The sequence below is a fragment of the Ictidomys tridecemlineatus genome, chromosome Y, assembly GCF_052094955.1.
Source record: "Ictidomys tridecemlineatus isolate mIctTri1 chromosome Y, mIctTri1.hap1, whole genome shotgun sequence".
Classification (NCBI taxonomy): domain Eukaryota; kingdom Metazoa; phylum Chordata; class Mammalia; order Rodentia; family Sciuridae; genus Ictidomys; species Ictidomys tridecemlineatus.
Genome location: NC_135494.1, coordinates 19821143 through 19836405, shown reverse-complemented (window position 1 = coordinate 19836405; position 15263 = coordinate 19821143). Strand labels below are relative to the sequence as shown.

General features: G+C 45.2%; 1 pseudogene; it reads right to left on the bottom strand.

The window, feature by feature from the left end:
• The window catches only part of LOC144371858 (acyl-coenzyme A oxidase-like protein), a 199913-nt pseudogene that overhangs the window by 76082 nt on the left and 108568 nt on the right, over positions 1-15263 (bottom strand).

Genomic DNA, 15263 nt, shown 5'->3' with positions numbered 1-15263 from the left:
GACCTGAAGCCAACTGACTGGAGGCATGCATCCACGGACGGCCAAGAAGGAGATGGCACCAGGGCTGGTGTTTGCTAACCTTTGTGGAGAAAGAGAAAGAAAAGGCGTGTGCAGGAGGAGAGGAAGTTGTCACATTTTTTTTTGTCATGTTACAACTAATTTGATTAAGCTCCTTCCTCACAACTGGAAGAGGGGCAGCAGGGGCAGTAAACTAGAAAAAACAAGAAAGCCTATGTAGCAGGAAGAGCCAGCTTATCCCTGGACTTTTGTGGTTATATTATTATTATTTGGGTTGATACAATAGTTCCACACACTCACAAGGCACAACATGGCGCCCTTGATTCATTGTCACACTGGCACCATCGGCTCAGGGTGATCAGCATAAACTTCACTTTGATTTAACACACAGACATCCTTTCCCTCATCCTTCCTCCCCCACTTAGGTCTGGGCCGTCCTTCCTGGGGGCCTGTGACCAGATCTTCCATGCAATGAACCCCTGCTGTGATGCGGGGATGGAGGGAAAGGAGTCACCAAGGGAACCCCAAGCTCGCCAGAGAGCAGGGGGTGAAAGGAGACATGTTTTAGTCAGCTTTTTCACTGCTGTGACTAAAGGACCCGATCAGAATGACTGGGAAGCAGGAAAGGTTTGTTTAGCGACTCAGTTTCAGAGGTCTCATCCATAGAAGTCTGGTTCCATCCCTTGGGGCTCAAGGTGAGGCTGGACATCATGGCAGAAGAGGTGGCAGAGGGAAGCTGCTCACATGATGATCAGAGGCAGAGAGAGACTCGCTCACCAGATCCATAGCCACGCCCCCAGTGCCCACCTCCTCCAGCCACACCCCATGCATATCCAGCTACCACTCAGTTAATCCCATCAGGGATTAACTGATCCAATCATTTCTCCTCCAAACCTTCTTGCATTGTCTTACATGTGAGCTTTTGGGGGACATCTCACATCCAAACCATAAGATGGAACCCAGGAAGGTCCAGGAGCAATTGGCTTGATGTCCTGTTCAACAGGGTGGCCTATGCACAACACATCAAGGGCCCCGGGGTATCTGTATCAGTTTCTATTAGGTGCTTCTATTTTCTCTCCTTGAAACCTAAAGCTACAAATGTGTTCTCTCTCTGTCAGTCTGATTTAGGAATTGTGGGGAGAGGGCATCTCCCTAAAATCAAGAGAAACTTTCATTTCATAACAATAATAATGTAGCTCTTATAAAATCAAGAAATATCAAGCTTAAATCTAGCTAAAAAAAATTAAAAACAGATGCAGAAAAAGGAAACATGTTGATATAAGCAGTTGATACTTCAGTTATGCATAAAGATGAAGATATACAAATTAATTTATAAATGTGGTGTGTGTAGGGGACCCATTGTAATGGGATCTAGGAACAACTGTCACAGGTTTGTAGATATTCAATTGAGAAGTGAAGAGCTATTTCCTCTTCTTAATAGTGTCAAATTGTACTGGGCAAAAATCAAGGAATTTTGTTTTCTATGGATGTAAAAATTTCTCTGATTTCAAAATTCAGGTTTGTTTGGATTCATCTTATACTTTCATCACAATTCAGTAGTGCACTTCTTTGCTGTTTGTAAAATTTGCAGGTCACGTGAGGCAACTCCTTAAAATGACCCCGTGGCTTTCAGCTCTGGCTGTAGGAGAATCATAGCAGCGGGACTTAAACATGCCCACTCCCAACTCCTGAGGCCACCCCAGATGAATGAGAACCAGTGGGAAAGAGTGACAAGAGTCTTTATTTTGTGGAAAGCACATCAGATGGATTCAATATGAATTGAATAAGATCCATGAGAACTGCTGAAATGAAAAACCAAAACAACAAAACAAAAAACCTCACAAACACCTATGTGTCAGCTCTGGCTCAGATGAAGCAGAGCTGGGAGGGTGAGGTCAAAGGGGTACAGAGGAGGAGGCAGGCCTTGTTCAGAGTTAATGACAACTTCAGGTGGAGTGGATGAGGTCAGAAGAAATGTCACAGGTTTCTGATACAGAAGGATACCAGAGGTATTTTTCTCCAATGATAATATCACTAAAAAATGCATGAAGTAAAATCATTTTCCTATGGAGTTGTCACACAGTGAAGACTTTAGGAAGACTTGGAAAACTGCATTCCAAAGGGTGATGAACACGTTTTAGTAGATTGGACATTGCATAAGGAAGGAACAGAGAACCCAAGGAGGGAGACATGAACATTGTCCAAATTAATGCATAGAGAGAGATTTTAAAAAGAGAGACAGAAAAACAAGAACATAATTCCAGTAAGCTGTGGGGCAGTGTGAGTCAGTTTAGCATTTGCATGCTCACATACCCAAAAGAAAGAAAAGAAAGAAATGGGGAGAAAAATCTTAATGAAATAATGGAGAAAAAAATGTCTAAATTTTATGAAAATTTCAACTCTTCAATTCTAAGTGCTCAACAAACATCAAACATTATAGACACAAAAACCCACACCTACACCATCATAAGCAAGCTTTAAAAATTAAAAAAAAAGAAAGAAAAATCTTAAAAGCAGCTTGAGTGGGAAAAAAACTTACATCTAAGGAAGCTGCTGGAAGAAAGATGGCTGTTCTCTTAGGGACCAAGGAATCAAGGAGGAGAAGAGTAGAGGCTTTAAAGTGCTCAAGGAAAGAGAGTCAGTACAGAATTTTGTGTCATTGGCCATGTCCTTCAACGATAGAAAGAAAGAGGAAGAGGAGAGGAAAGAATGGAGGGATGGAGGGATGGAGGGAAGGGAGAAACAGACGTCTCAAAAAATGTAAGTGAAGAGATTCACGGCAGTTGACCTTTCCGTGTTAGAAGCTAACAGAAAAGTCAAAAGGCAAACCAGATATCAGTTAGAACCTTTGTCTATGCAAAGGAAGTAACAGTGTTGGAAGTGGAATAAGAAAGAAATAAAATAAAATAAAATTTCCCTTAGTTTTAATTGCTTTAAGACAAAATTATCAAAAAGAAAAAGAAGAGCAGCATACTGAGAGTTTGTAGGGTATCCAAGGGGAACAATGTGTTCTGGGGTAACAATGGCACGAAGGACGGGAGGAGATTTGGGAATACATTGTTTAAGGGCCCTACTCAACAGGAGAATTCGTGTATTTTTTGAAGATGGCCTCTGATTCATTAAAGATGTATATTGTAAATCCTGGGCCAACAATTAAAATATGCTTTTAAAAAGTATAAATAATATGTCAATAAAAATGACACAATGGAATAATAAACAACATTCTGTTCACCCAAGAGCAGGCAGAAAATAAAAATAAAAAACACAGATGGAAAAAATAAGCATCAATTATAGTAGGACAGACTTGAATCCAAACATATCAGTAATCACTTTGGGTACAATTGGTCTAAACACACAAGTCAAAAGCTGGAGATTGACAAATTGGATAAAAAAGCAAGACCCAATTATATGCTGTTAACAAGAAAACTGCTTTAAAAACAGGGTCGGCTAAACTACAGTGTAAAGAAAAAAGTGCCCTGAACACATTAAACCAGAAACCACCCTGGGTGGCTACGCTGTATGCAAAAACGGACCTCAGGACAAGGAATGTTTTGGGGGCTGAAGAAAGAAATCACATCAGGACAAACAGTCACTATTCCAAGAAGGAATGACAATCCTACATGTGCATGCACCTAGAACTTCTTTTTTAAAACAACCTCCAAAATAATTGGAGTTAAAACTGGTAAAACTGAAAGGAGAAACAGGCAAGTTTACCCTGGTTGGCAAAGTCAGCTGCCTTCTCGCTCACCGAGAACAAGTGGGCAGAAAATCGGAAAGGACGTTCAATCTGCAGAGCCCAGTTCACTAGCTGGAACTGGCAGACTCAACGAGATGCTTCTCTTGACCACAGAACACACATTGTTCTCACGTGTACGTGGAACACTTTACACACACACACACACACACACACCACAAATATACACAGCGCAATAAATTTCAAAGAACAGAACTCATACCAAGGATGTTCTTGGACTATGAAAGCACTTCTAAATAATCCATGGGTCAAAGGGGAGGTTTCAAGGAAAATTTTTAACTATTTTTAACTAAATGAAAACACAACGTATCAAAACAGGCTGCAGCTGCAATGCTTAGAGGGAAGTTTTAGTCTTAAATGATTATATTAGGCAAGAAGAAAGGTCTCAACACAGTAATGTAAACTTTCACAGGGCAGGGGGCGGGGCGGGGGGGAGCAAAGTTACAGCAAGCAGAAGGGACTTCATAAAGAGTGGAGTAGGTATCAATTAAATTTAAACCAGACCAACGACAATCACTTCAATACTGAAAAACCAACAAAATCAATAAACCTCTATCCAAACTGATGAGGGAGGGACACAAAGTATCAAGACTGAAAGAGGGAAAGTCACTACTGACCCCACAGATGGTAAAAAGATGATCGGGAAAATGCCACCCAGCACTCTGGCCATAGATTCAACAGTTAGGTGAAATAAATAAACCACTCAAGAAGTGAAGGCAAAAAGCACTGTAATAGGCAAAACAGTTCTGCAAAAGAGCAAAGTCGGAAGACCCACAGAACCCAATGTCAAGGCAAGTCAGGTTAGGTTTTTTTTTTTATTTGTTTCATTTTGTTTTTACAAATTCTGCTGTCAAGATTCATGATTGAAATGTTCATCCAACTAGAAGGGGGATTGCTCCATCTACTAAAGGGCATCTAAAAACCTCCTGCAGTGAGCCCTCACTACGGATGGAGAAATACTGCCTGCGGCCCCGGAATCAATCCCAGGGGAGGCTCGTCTGCCCTCACCATGGCTCTCCAGTGCTGTGCAGGGGGCTAGCCAGGCCACTAAGGCAAGGAGAAACTCACAGGCATCAGTAGTGGCAGGAAGAAGGAAACTCTTTATTCCTACGTATGTATTGTGTATATAGAAAATCCTAGAGTTCACAAAGAAACTGCTAAATATAACAAGTGAATTTAGTTAGAATATAGGATATAAGGTCAATATATAAAATAGTTTGTTTTTTAATACACTGTCCACAAACAATTGGAAATTAAATTTTAAAAAGCAACAATTTGAATAAATTTATTAGAAAATTTATACTGGAAACTCTATGCTGGATATATGAAAAACTTACATGTTCATCAACAAGAAAACAAACAACCCAATTTAGAAATGGGTAAAGGGACCAAAAATGTGTACTACCTTTCTGAAAAACTAGCAATTTCTTAGAATGTTGGACGTATACTTATCCATTTGCCCAGAAAGTCCTCTCTAGGTATTTACCCTTAGAAAAATGAAAGAGTATTGTGCAAGAGTATTCACTGTGTCTTATTCATCCTGGATAAAAATCCTGGAAGCCACTCCCAGGTCCATCAGGGGGAGAATAGATAAGCCAGTTGGAGTTTGTCCATTTAATGTTCCTATTCAGTAATAAAAATTAGCCAACCATCAAGAACATTGAGGGACACCAAAACGATACGTTGAAGGAAACGCATATGGTCTATGATTCCACCTACCTGCTGTGCTAGAGGAGCCCAACCAAGCTAGGGGGAGAGCAATCTGAAAGCTGTTTGTCTTGCCTTGGCAAAAGCAAGGTGCTAAGCAACACAGTGAGACTCTGTCTCTAAATAAAATACAAAATAGGGCCGGGATGTGGCTCAATGGCCGATTGCCCCTGAGTTCAATCCCCAGTACCCCACCACCACCAAAAAAAAGAAAGAAAGAAAGAAAGAAAGAAAGAAAAGAAAGAAAGAAAAGAAAGAAAGAAAGAAAGAAAGAAAGAAAGAAAGAAAGAAAGAAAGAAAGAAAGAAAGAAAGAAAGAAAGAAAGAAAGAAAGAAAGAAAGAAAGAAAGAAAGAAAGAAAGAAAGAAAGAAAGAAAGAAAGAAAGAAAGAAAGAAAGAAAGAAAGAAAGAAAGAAAAGAAAGAAAAGAAAGAAAGAAAGAAAAGAAAAGAAAGAAAGAAAGAAAGAAAGAAAGAAAGAAAGAAAGAAAGAAAGAAAGAAAGAAAGAAAGCTGGCTGTTTCTGCTGGTGTTGAGGTGGAAGCTGGCTATGAGGGGCCTGAGGAGCTTTCCCAGGGAAATGTTGATGCTTTTCTACTTATATCTATTTTTATTAATGCATATTAATTTTGCACATTAATGGGATTCACTGTGATATTTGCGTGCATGCAGCCTGCACTGTTGGTATCCATCTGACCCTTCTTCCATCCTCCTCCCACCTCCCCCGGAACCCTTCCCAGTCCCTCATATTCACGATCCTACTTTGACATCCTTTTTTTTAGGTTCCCATATGAAAGAGAACACGTGATATTTGTCTTTCTGTGTCTGGCTTATTTAGCTTAATATGATATCCTCCAGTTCCATCCCTTTGCCTGCAAGTGACAGGATGATCATCATCTCCTCCTCCCCCTCCCCCTCCCCCTCCTCCCCCTCCCCCTCCTCCTCCTTCTCCTCCCCCTCCCCTCTCCCCCTCCCCCTTCTCTTTTTCCCCTCTTCCCCCACCCTTCCACTTCCTCCTCTTCCTTCTTTTGGTACTGGGAATTGCACACAGGGGTGCTCAACCACTGAGCCACATTCCCAGACCTTTTTATATTTTTTTAGAGACAGGGCCTCACTATGTTGCTTAGGGCCTTTCTACATTGCTAAGGCTGGCTTTGAACTCTCGATCCTCCTGCCTCAGTCTCCCAAGATGCTGGAATTATAGGCATGCACCACCATGCCTGGCTGATTTCATTCTTTATGGCTCGGTAATATTCCACTGTGTGTATCATAATTTCTTTTTATTAATGCATTTCTTTAAAGAGAGAGAGAGAATTTTAATATTTATTTTTTAGTTTTTCGGTGGACACAACATTTTTGTTTTTTGTATGTGGTGCTGAGGATCGAACCTGGGCCGAACGCATGTCAGGTGATCGAGCTACCGCTTGAGCCACATCCCCAGCCCAAATGCATTTTTATTATATAGAATAATGGGTTCCATTGTGGCATATTTGCAACAAAGGTTTTTATTTGTGACATTGAAATGTTTGCTACATAAATATGTATTTTTATCAAAACTTACTGAACTATACACTAAAAACCATGCATTTTACTATATGCAAATTTCAAAAACTCTCCAAATATTTTAAATAACAGATGTTGGATGCAAGTAATTTAAATTTTTTCCAGGTAGCGTGGCTCCACCTTCCTGTTGCTGCCTGAAGCTGGGTCTGTAGGATCGCTGTTGAGACACCCTGTAGGGCTGGCATCTGCTCCAGCCTTGTGCAACAGGAACAGAGGGCAGCCCCCCCCATCCCCACCCCTCCAGTCAGCAGCATGCTGATATGGCAGATCCCTCCCTTCACCACCTTACAGACCCCAGGACCTGTCACTCCTCAGTGTGTAAATTTCAAACACATGCCAACTCTAAGGGATCCACAGTATGACTAGCGCGGCATTGCAAATGTAGAGAAGAGGAACACAGGAGGAAGGACCCAGGTTTGGAGACCTGTTCCCAGTCCACCTACTCCTGGGCCCTGTGATCGTAGCCAGAGCCCGGATTTCCTAGCCTTCAGTGCAGGAGTGACAATACTCACACAGACACCCCACAGCATCCCAGCTCTGAGGAGGAGCTGCTGAGAAGCTCCTGGGGAGAGCCTGGGGTGAAATGTGAATTGCCCTGCACCCTAAAGGCACCATCGATGGCTGCCCTTGTCCTCGGTACCCTGCCTCTCCACCCCACCCCAACACACACACCTTGACCTACTTTAGAAAACTTGACTGTTGGTTTAAAACTTTTATCAGAACATAGAGCTATTTTAACTGTTCAAGTCTGTTATGTTTAGAAACTGGCAAGAAGCATTGGATTCGGGTTTTCTCAAATTCACTTGGATTCCATTTGTCTGATAGATAACTGACAGTTGTTTTTTCCCTTTTATTTTTTATTTTATTTATCTATTTAATTGTTATTTTTGTTACTGGGGATTGAATCCAGGGGTGCTTAACCACTGAGCCATATCTCCAGCCCATTTTGGTTTTTATTTTTTATTTTGAAACAAGGTCTCACCAAATTGCTTAGGGCCTCACTAAGTGTATGAGGTGACTTTGAACTTGTGATCCTCCTGCCTCATCCTCCTGAGCTGCTCGAATTACAGGCAGCACCACTGTGCCCTGATGTTCCCCCACCTTTACCCTGGGCATCAGATTTGTACCACAGGCTCCTTCCAGCTCATGGTTAGGAAATGACCCCAGTGTCTGCCTCTCCTTTTAGTGCTTATTAATACCAGGGCCTCCCATTCGCCTGGACAGAAACAACCCCAGGGCCATCTCACCTGCTGGTAAAGGTCAGGGCCAGCACTGTGGCCAGGTGAGGCATCAGCCGGAGCGTCTGTGTTTGGTGCTCGATGATCCTTACCTCTTCCTTGGCTTTGGGCCCAAACTGCCTCCGGCTAGAGAAAATCAATGAAAAAATTTTACCAAAATGTGGTGGGCAAATTCATGTTCCGAGCTAAATCTGCTTCCCCACCCTTTGTTTTCCAGCAGTGCGTAATACAGAAACCCGGGTCTCCTTCAAAGGGGTTCAAATAATAAGACACCCAAGACTCTGAAGGAAGCCTGGTGGAACTCTTGGACTCTTTGAAAATTAATCTTCCCACCATGGAATATTTTAAAGGAATGTATCTAATACACAGTAATTTTTATCCTTAGCATTTACATGACATTTTGCAGTTCCACGTGCCCTGTGATCATTAATTATCCAGCTTTCCCATGTTTGTGGTATCATTAATGGGCTAGGAGGCATACCCCAGAGCATATTTCAAAAGGGCATCCTCAACAGAGGGTGACGTTAACCCCATGCTCCCATCAGTTTCACGGTGGATCATTATTCCCAGTGCCTCAGCACCCCCCTGCGGGTCTATGTGCCTTGAGGACAGAGGCTGCATTGCACCTGAGGCAGCTATGTCCAGGGGACAAAAGCTCTCCTCAGAGGAGCATACAAGATGGCTTGGGATGGTCCCCACAGGCAATGGCCAGGGACAAGCCTTGCAGAAGCCCGAGGCTGCAGACTTCGGGCAAAGAGCCAAGGTCTGCTGCACAGTCTCCCTTTGCAGGCCAGTGCTCTATGGTCCTGAGTCTGGCAGCATTCCGACTTCAAGCTGTTCAGAGTTTAATGTTGAGTGTGTGAGTGTGTGTGTGTGTGTGTGTGTGTGTGTGTGTGTGTGTGTGTGTGTGTACCAGGGATTGAACCCAGGGGCACTCAAACACTGAACCACATCCCAATCTTTTTTTATATTTTATTTAGAGACAGGGTCTCGCTGAGTTGTTTAGAGCCTGGCTAAACTGCTGAGGCTGGCTTTGAACTTGCGATCCTCCTGCCTCAGCCTCCTGAGCTGCTGGAATTACAGGCATGCACCGCCACTTCTTGCTGATGTTGATTTCTTAAAGAATGACATTTGACACAATACATGCACATATACACACACGGGCACACACACATACACAGTGCCCACTGTCAAATGCCCAGAGCACACCTGTGCTGCAGACACCCTTAGACCGGGGATGTCTATCAATCACTCAAAAAGAAAAGGGAAAGACCAATTTTTTTCTAAAACTTTTCTATTTCATAAAGGCTTTCTTAAACATAATCTTATATTTTGATATCATCTTTATTTGTAATCAAAACAAAGGCACCCTAATGTCTCTCACACGGAAGGCATCTAGAAGTAACAAGAGGCCATGTCCCGGGGAGGGAGGTGGTGAGGACAAATGGCAAGCATGCGCTGGGCAGCCACTGGCAAACACTGTGAGCACCGGATTGTTTTCCACAATCTAACCACCCACAGATGACTGTCCCAGGAATACCACCCCACCCTGCCCCGGTCCATGTCCTTCCCTCTGTCCCTGTATACGCCCAACCATGGCAGGGCGTGGCTCCAAATGAGAGGCTGGACAGGCCATAAGGAAAGCTCTCAGCTGGTTCTGGATTACGGTGAGACCAGAAAAGAGACAAAAATCACAGATCCAATAATGGTGCCATCATAATACTAGGTTATTGCTGTGGACTTCATTTGGGTCCCCACAAAATTCATATGTTGAAGCCCTAACCCCCAAGTGACTATTTGGAGATAGGATTTTTAGGAGGTAATTAAGGTTAAATGAAGTCATGGGGTGTGGTGCTAATCCAATAGGATCGGTGGCCTTATATGAAGAGGAGGAGAGCTCTCTCTTTCTCACTTATGCACTGAGGGAAGGTCATGTGAGGACAGAGCAAGAAGGCACCATCTAGAAGCCAGAAAGAGAAACATAACCAAGACACCAGATCTGATCTCAGGCTTCCAACCTCCAGAACCAGAAAAACTTGTCTATTGTTTTGCTACAGAAGCTGGAATGATCTGATACAGTCATTTTACAAATTACATTTTTCCTCACTGTCTGAACTTTTACTTTTAAATGCTATGATTATACAGTGGCTTTATCAATGATGTGTCTAAAATTTTATCAGGGGACATCTATGTATCTGCTCTGTGTCCAGCAGTATACTAGGGGCTGGCGTCTATCATGTCCAGCAGTGTACTAGGGGCTAGCATCTATCAGGGTCTAGGTGGTCAAGCACTAGCCACTGAGCACACAGTCCAGGATACAGAGAAGACTCAGACAAGGTGGCATGTGCCGCAAGAGCCTTGAACATGGCCTAATCTCCCACCCTCTGTCAATCACCAGTATTTCCTGTGTGCAGCCAAAAGATCATTTCAGGGCACTCTAATCACATGGAGACAGCAAAAGAAGTGATCAATCATCACACCTTTTAGGTTTGGATTTGCTTAAAAGCCATTTCAAACATACAGTTTTAAATAGCATCCACCAAATTTTCAGTTTTTGCCTGTGAAACCTGCCTTGGCATGGCACAAAGTAGGCACTCAATAGCAGAAAAAGGAGGAATGAATGAACCTTGAGAATGAAGAAATGCAGACGAAGCATGGCACAGTGTCCCCCTCAAGACCTCAGATGCCAGGCCTCACCTGCCTGCTGTGCCGCCCAATGGTGAGCCCTGCTGACCCTCATGATCCTTACCCACCAATCGGAAAGTGCCCCGTGCCAATACCCTGCTCTGTTGAACCGCCCCCAGCTCTATAAATGTGCAAAGCCGTTCCTCAATAAACGGGTACTTCTCTAACAACGAGCCTTGTCTGGTCGTCGCAGGACCTGGACCTGCCCTGGACCTCGCAGGTGGACCTTGTCATGTTCCCATTTCTCTTTAACCCCTGCACTTCCACTGGGGTGACAGAGCAGAAAAAGACTTCCCCCACAGAGGGGCCACGAGGCAGGCCTTTCGTGACTTGTATAGTGCTGACAGGGAGCTACACTACACCTCTGTGGAGTTCCCAGGGAAGGGTCACAGCTAGCTAATCCAAAGGCAGCAAATGATGCTCTATGGGCACATCTCTCAAACGCAAGCTCAGGAACCCAGAGCCCACACCTAACCACCTCCTTTATAAGGTTCCCACACGAAGCTACTGTGGCCCTGCTCTCATCACCCAGGGCCAGATGCCAGGCAACTGCAGGCAGCCTAGGCCTCAGAACCCACTAACATGATCCAAAGCGGGCAGTCCTCCCCTGCTCGGCCCACCTGGCCCACTGCTCCCTGCAGGAACCACCGTAAAGGCGCAGGCCTGTCTTCCCTGAGTCCTTCAGCTCCCCAGGAGGCCCTGCGAGGCATGGTGCACCCCCTCCTCTTGAAGTGTGAGCAGAGAGCTGTCTTCCCCGCAGCACTCCTTTTCTGAGCTGGTGACCTCACCGTGTCTCGACAATAGCAAACTCACATTTTAAAACATACAGCTCACCGATGGCAGGCCTGCTCACCTTCAGGCATGGGGGTAAGCACTCAGGAAAGATGGGAAGCCAGAGGGCAGGTTGACTATCCTGCCTTCTCACAGTCCACGCCCACCCCTCCTCCCACCACCCATCCTCCCCCTGGAATGTTACTAGATGTTTTGAAAAAATAAATAAATAACATCTGACGTGCTGGGTAAATACCAGCATGCATATAGGGCAGGGATAGACGAAGGCAGAAAAGGAGCCTCGCCTAATGCCAGCAGCCCACCTCACTGCTGCCTTTCTTACCAGGGACCAGAAAGAAAGAAGTGATGGGCAGAAGAAAGCAGCACCTAACTCACTCACTCACTCACTCCTCCCTCCCTCCGGCCTAAGATGCTGCCAGTCCCCAAAGCACTGAGTAGTTTCTATGCCTCTCTGTCTGGCTTCTCCAGGGGGAAATGGGACACTAAAGGCTGATGACCCTTTTCCCACCTGGAGATGCAGCCAGAGGTTCAGCCCTGTGACTGCCACTGTCAGTCTCCAAGCTGCAGCCTGGCTGCAGCAGAAGCGGCAGAGAGAGAGGACTTCAAGACTCAGAGGGCCTGGCCTGTAAAGGAACCTGCCCTGCCACTCTGCGGCCACCTCTCATGGATGCTCTCGGGACCCGTTGGCTGAGCTGGGTGCCATGCCAGCCAGGCCCATCCTCTGGTTGCCAGCACCTGGCATGCTGCCCTGGGCACAGCTGTACCCCTGCAGCTGGCCAGCAATTACTGCCTGCCAGAGTTTTTTATTGTTCCAGTTTATGATCTAGACGGACACAATATTCTTCCTGGTCTTTCCTCCACTGGGTTACTATTTTTTCTTTAAAAATACATGTAAAGGCTATATTTTTCTCTGTAAACATAATTTTTACTTCAGTACCCAACACATTCCCTGCACCCACTCCTGAAAGAGCCCAGAGTCACTTAGCTCATTTTTTTTCATGGTCTTTAAAAACAAAAAACAGGACATTGTACACGTAATGATATCTCTGCGAAAATAAACCCGGAGCTTAGAGAGTGCTGTGCACGGTGCCATTTAAAATTACAGATTTAAAGAGCTATTTCTGGGTTCCAGCAACTCCTAAGGAATAGAGGAAGCATTTATTTTGGGTTGTTTTATTTCATTCCCACTCAATTTTGAACTCGGCTGCTTAAAGCAACATTCGTGGAAAGTGACACGGCTGTTAATCACCAAGACAGCTACTGCAGGCACAGCCTCTGGGGGACCGCAGTGCCCGCCTTCCCAGCTTTCCCTCTGGTCTCTTCTCCCAAAGGAAGCCAGTGACCTACTAAAAAGATAATTGCTTCCCATGTTTCCCACTCTGCGGCATCATTGCATCAGGCTGCTGCGAACGGCATCCCGTCACGTGGAAGGAGAGGCATGTGGCCTCTGCCCTTGGCCCTGAGACGTCTTGAGGTGCTCAGGCTGGTCTCAGGTAATCCTGGGATCCCCCTTCACTGTCAAGGTGCTGAGCCCTTCCGACAAAAGCTGAGCTCCTTCCTGGGCCCAGGCCACATTCTTTACGGCCACCTTCCATTCCTAATGACCCAGATGCAGACTAGGTTCAGGGGAACCTTGAAGGCCCAGGCTGAGCCCTGAACCCCTCCCCACAGGCCTCCACAGAGAGGCTTCAACCTCTCAGTGAGGCTACAACCCATCTTTTCCTGTTTTTCCTCCTCCTCTTAGGCACTCCTGGACATAGAAACTCAAAGGGCAAATATTTTACAAAGCAGGACACTTTAATGCCACTGACTGGACCCAGCAGATTGGATCCAAATGGCCAGTCAGGGTGTAAAAATTCCTGGCTTCTTATTATTAAAAATGTGTACAAGCCAGACACCCCAACTCTCAGCCCCATCACTTGTCACCCCAATCCATCCTACCTTGGGGTCAACCTTGGGATTGTGAAAGAGATAGTGCGCACAAAAGTCATGCTTTTATGTTTGTGCATTTACGGCACAGTGTTTCGGGATGTGCCCGTTTGGCTCTGAGCCGACCTGCCCTAAGACATCAGGTTCAGCAGGCTGTCCCCACCAGTGTGTAGCTGTCACTCTTCCAGGGGGCAACTCTGGGTCTGTCTGTAGAGGAGGTGAAAGCTGTGCATGTGTGCGAGTAAGGGGGATATAGATAAACCCTGCTCTCATGGTGGTCTTGATGTGACTAAACATGCAAACTGACTCCAAAGAAGAGAGTTCTCAAAATGCCAGCAAATAACATTCACTTCTTTTGAGTACTTTTTCTCCCAACCCTAACAGTCTACCAATAATAAAGCCAGCAAATACTAGAAGAGATGATTATGATGAGATCAATGACAGTGACAATTTTTTTAAACATGTGACTAATTCAGATACAGAAAGAAATGAAGGTCCATTGGTGTGATGTTGGTGTCCACAAGCCTGCAAACACAGACATGGAGACCACACTGTCCTGGCCCGAGGGCACCTCTTTGCCCACCATTCACTCTTTTCTTTCCTTTCCCAAAGATCACATCAGTTCAAAATCCCAGGAACAAAAGATCCTCCCCAACCAGAAACCCATGGGTCTGAAGTTGTGGCCAGTATCTGGCAGCAACTGACCCTCTATTATCCAAGACCGACTTCTGCACCCACCAGCACTGGAAGAGCAGAGCAAGCTGGAGCAGGCTGCAGATCACAGCTGGTCAGGGTCAGGCCTCTTCCTCCCACCAGCTGAGAGATGACCCCAATGGAGACGCTAGAGGCCCTTTAGGCAGGAGAAATCTGCACACTGGGGCCACGTTTCTTCTGAGCAGGTCGTTTCTGACTGATGTTATAATCCTGGCTGGCGAGGACCAGAAGGGTCACCCTGCTTCTGAGATTGGCCAATTCCAGGTTCTTCTCTGAGGATTCAGCTCTACAATCAAGAGTGGGTCTGATCCATCATGTTTTGGTTCAAACGTGTTGAAAAAAAACACCCCAGGAACCTGGCTGTCTGGCTGCTGAGTTTGTTCTTGTCCTGTTCTGGTGCCTTGTGATGCCCATGGGAGCACATCCAGAGACCAAGTGGCTGTGTCCCCACAGGCAGCCCAGGAGAGGAGGCAGAAGACAGAGTGGTGAGAAGCCCAGGCTTGGGATCAGACATGTCTGTTCGCCAGGCTTTGGCACCTGCCAATGTGCTGTCTTAGGCAAGTTACATGAACTCTCTGAGCCTCAGGATCCTCAACCCTAAACTGGCACTGATCATCAGTGTGTGCTAAGTGAGGTGGCACCACGCTGACAGGTAGCAGGTGTCCCAGGCACAGCAGATGTTATGACCACAGTCAGCACCATGGCCCTTGAGGCTCTAAGATCACCCGCTATTCCACTCATTCTTGGTCAAGAAAAACCTCTGTAAATTTTTCCCAAAGCAGTCTTTTTCCTCCCTTTAACTCAAACAAACCACTAACTTACTCTGCCTCACTAAAACTGCTGCAAAGAGATTTGAGGTGAAGAGAA